We start from the raw sequence: 4,730 nt of genomic DNA on the forward strand, positions 1-4,730 counted from the left end.
CGCCGTCCGGGAGGAGCTCGGCGCCCGCGCCCGTGCCCGGATCCACGTCGAGGTGGTCGATGGCGTGCCCGAGGACGGGGAGTTGGAGACCGAGGAGACCGGCAAGGACGACGGGGGCGCCGGCGCCGGCGCCATCACCGTGGATTGTGTGGTATATAATCCTCCAGGTTTATAACCACGAAAAATTAGTTAATTTGCTATCAGTTCCAATTAGTTCATTTAGAGTTGGACCAGCAACCTTGTTGATTGAGTTTACTGCTGAGCACCTAGGAGCTAGGATCCACGATCTAGATTTGATGCTGATAACCTGCGCATGCATGTGATGCTCCTATTGTTAAGAAACCACCTATGCTTCCTTATACCATTTGGATGCGGTTCAGTGCTGCATGTTGTTCGAGCTGTTTTGAAACTATTAATATGCTGTGAACTTTAATATTTATGGTTCTAAGATAAACTAGAAAGTTTATGCTAATGAAAACAGCATGTGATGCTCCTATTGTTAAGAAACCACCTATGCTTCCTTATACCATCTGAATTTGAATGTGTTACAATGTGCTCGACTAAGCTGTAACGCAGCACATGTTTGGTTGCAAGGAACAGACTAAGCTCTGTACCATCCTAGAAGCATGTTGGCAAGCATGTTCTGAATAGTCAGTGCATATGTAAATGAAAATAGAGTAGGCAAAAAAAGAATAGGTCCATACTAGAATTTAGGATAATCATGTTGCAATAACAGATCCTGAATGGTTGGAAAAACATTCTGTTGCCAACAAAATAAATACAAAAATGTTGGGAAAACCAAAACAATAGTGGGACATGTCACTGGTCCATACTAGAAATAAAAACAGTACGTCAAGGTCCATACTAGAGATCATCATCTTCATCGTCTAGGGACATGTAACCATTGTTCTCATTGCCACCATCACTACAGTACTGCTCTATTGTCTCATCTTCCTCCTCATCCTCACTATCTACATGAATAATAGGTTGCTTCTTGCTTTTTATAAGGTGTTCTAAATTTCCTTCAGTTATAGTGCCTTCTCCACCTTGAATATTCTGCATGACCTCATTTTCAGCACCTGCTTGCACTACATGTTCAGTATCAGAACCATACTCATCCTGATGCACATCATGACTGTCCTTATCTTTTTCAGACACATCATAAATATTCCTATGTTCAAATTTCTGCACAACTCGCCAATCTTTACCTAAAGATGTGTCTTGCAGGTAAAATATCTTTTTCGATTGAGTCGCTAAGATGAAAGGGTCAGTCTTGTACCATAATGACTGCACATTGATGGATTTGAAATGTCCGTCATCTCGAAGGCCTCTCGTCTTGCCTTCTAGATTGAACCAATCGCATCGAAATAGGACCACCGTCCGACGGACTTGCAGATTCGAGTTATATTCCAACTCAATTACCTCTTTAAGGACTCCATAAAAATCTACGTCTTTCCCATTATGTGAACCTTCAGTCAGTACACCACTATTTTGTGTCAGAAGGAACTTCTCACGATCCACAGTGCTATACCGCACTCCATTGACCTTGCAAGCTGCACAAGTCTTAACTCGCAGATCTGGGCCACATGACAGTGCCCACAGTCCTTCGCTAACCGATTCTGGATTCTCCTTGCGTTTGTTCGCAATCTGTTGCAACAAAAGTAATCAGTTCAGCAAAGACATATGGATACGAATTCATGTACTGAACCTACAAACACAATGTGTAGTGACTTACATGGCACTTAAACCACTTTGCAAATCCTTTTTCAACCATTCTATCAACATCACATGCACCTTGCTCCTCTAGATCGGCCCTGTACAAGCTGCAGGGCAAAGTTTAGTCATAAGAATATTTTAAAATTTAAAAAAAAACTTAAACCGAAACATCTAAATGATACTTACTCCACATATTCCTCAACTTCGGCACAATTATTTAGCACATACCAGACTAACTTATTCAGGACAACATCATCAATGTACTGCCTCCTATCAGATCCAACAAGAGTAACACCATGCTTAAAAACAGAGATGTCATCAGGCAATGGCACCTCTCCAGCACTACCATCATCACGATTAAATCTAGTGTCAATATCCTCCATATACCTAGAACAAAAAGTCAAGGTGTCACTTGCCATATATGCGTTAGCAATTGATCCTTCCGGCCTACCCCTGTTGCTTACAAAATTCTTCAAAGTGCCTAGCCGCCTTTCTATTGGGTACATCCATCCATACTGAACAGGTCCTCTAAGCAGTGCCTCATCAGGAAGATGGACGGCCAAGTGCACCATGACATCAAAGAAGGCAGGTGGAAAGATTTTCTCAAGCTTGCATAGGATCAATGGAATTTCTTGTTTCAGCCGTTTGACAACATCAATCCGTAGATTTCTACTGCATAGTTCCCTGAAGAAGGTCCCGATCTCTGCAACTGCTTCATATACATCCTTCCTCACCAGTCCTCTTAGGCCAGCAGGTATGATTCTTTGCAGGAGTATGTGGCAAGAATGTGTTTTCAGCTTTCCCTGGATCTTCGAACCATCTGCAGTTATGTATCTTGCTAGGTTAGCTGCATATCCATCAGGAAACTTGATACCTTTGAGAAACTTGCAGAACGCGATTTTCTGATCCTTCCCCAAGACATACGGAGCAGGTGGAGCAATGACTGAGTTGCCATGCTGCTGCAAGTGAAATTCAGGTCTTATGCCCATATCATACAAATCTAGCCTAGCATTGGTTGTGTCCTTGGTCTTGCCCTGTACATTGAGTAATGTGCCAAGAATGTTTTCACATATGTTTTTCTCTATGTGCATCACATCGAGATTATGTGGAAGCTTTAGATGTTGCCAGTATGGCAATCTCCACAACCCAACTTTGCGGCTATAAATCCTTGGACCCTCATTGCGCTTCCTTTTATTCCCAGTAATGTCAGGATGCTTCCCTGGCCTGACATCTTTCACCTTCTCTAGCTCCTCTAGGACCTCCTCCAAAGTGAACTTGCCTGGCTCATCTTTGTTTTCACGCTTACCATCGAAAGCCAAGCTTCTCCGCCATGCATGTCCCTGAAAAAGGTAACGACGGTGTCCAATGTAACATATCTTATTCCTTATTGCCCGAGACAACGGATCCTTGTCGCAATGAATACATGCATAATAACCTTTTGTTGTTCGCCCTGATAACGTGCTCAGCGCTGGATAATCATGTATACACCATAGCACGGCAGCGCGAAGGTCAAACTTCTTACCAGTACATGCATCGAAGGTGCGGACACCCTTCCATAGATCGATTAGGTCTTCAATTAGGGGCTCAAGGAACACATCAAAATCCTTTCCTGGAGACTTTGGACCTGGGATGAGTAATGCCATAAAGCAGTTTGCTGGATTCACGCATTCCCATGGTGGGAGATTCAGGGGTGTCAGAAGCACTGGCCACATACTGTACTGGGTACTCATGTTGCCAAATGGATTGAATCCATCGGTAGCTAAGGCAAGCCTTAGGTTCCTCGGGTCGGATGCAAAGGTTTTTTCTCTCCTGTCGAAATCCTTCCATGCTTCCCCATCAGCTGGATGGCTCATTACATTGTTGACTGGCGTCCTCTTTTTCTAGGTGCCATTGTGTTTCCTCAGAAGTTCGCTTTGAAGCAAAAATTCTTTTCAACCTTGGCAAAAGTGGAAAATGCCTCAATACCTTGTGTGGAACCCTCTTGGTCCCAGATTCATCTTGCCATCTAGATGCCTTGCATACTGGACACACATTGTCTTTAGCATACCTCTTCCGAAACAACACACAATTGTTCGGGCACACATGGATGTTTTCACAGCCAAGACCCAATTCTCTAAGATATTTCTTGGCCTCATCATATGATTTTGGCAACTCACTCTGAGGGTATCCTTCTGACAACAACTTGATCATCGCGGAAAATGCTGTATTCCCAATTCGATAACGAGACTTGATATACAACATCCTCACCAGAAAAGAGAATTTTGAGTGCCTAGATCCCGGGCTAAGTGACTTCTTCGCATCCTCAAGGACTCTTGCAAACATTGGTTGTTGTCCCTCTGCCTCTGCCGCAGCATACAGCTCTCCTATCATCTCTGGTACTCCGTGATCCTCATCATAGTCATCATCGGCCACATCCACATGTATCCCAAAGTCATGATCCCTTCCTTCGACCTGCTGCTCCAAATTATCAACCACTTCAGTATCCGCCGACTCCCCATGATGAATCCACCTGGTGTACGTAGCTGACATTCCATAAATGTGTATATGGTCACTTGCATCATGCTGAGACTGCATTTTTTTATTTAGACATCTGCTGCACGGGCAAAGTATCTGGCTGTCTTTGGGGTATCTTTCACTAACAAATTGCATGAACTCTTCAACTCCTTTCACATATGCAGGTGTGAATGGTGCCCCAAAAATCCAGCTTCTATCCATCTGTTTTGACAGTACAATAAACCTTGTACTCAATCCTTAAATTCCAGTAATAAATTCAACAAAATTTAAAACATATCAAAGACATGCTTATATTTAGAAAAAAATTGAATACAAATCAAACCTTGTACTTGGCGATCCTCTGCTCACGCGCCACGTGCAGCTCTGCTCGCCGACGGTGCTGCTCTGCCCCACGCGTGCCGCCGCTGCCCCGGCGCCGATCTGCAGCTGCTCGCCGATGCTGCTGTTATGTCCTAAGCGCGCCGCCGCTGCCCGGCGCCGCTCTGCTCGCCAGCACGGCG

The 4,730-nt window shown here is 44.2% G+C and overlaps 1 pseudogene; it reads right to left on the minus strand.

Annotated features, from left to right (window-relative positions):
• Window positions 1-864: 864 nt before the first annotated feature.
• Window positions 865-4,431, minus strand: LOC136548412 (uncharacterized; annotated as a pseudogene).
• Between the last annotated feature and the right edge of the window lie 299 nt (window positions 4,432-4,730).

The sequence above is a fragment of the Miscanthus floridulus genome, chromosome 4 (assembly GCF_019320115.1).
Source record: "Miscanthus floridulus cultivar M001 chromosome 4, ASM1932011v1, whole genome shotgun sequence".
Classification (NCBI taxonomy): Eukaryota; Viridiplantae; Streptophyta; class Magnoliopsida; order Poales; family Poaceae; genus Miscanthus; species Miscanthus floridulus.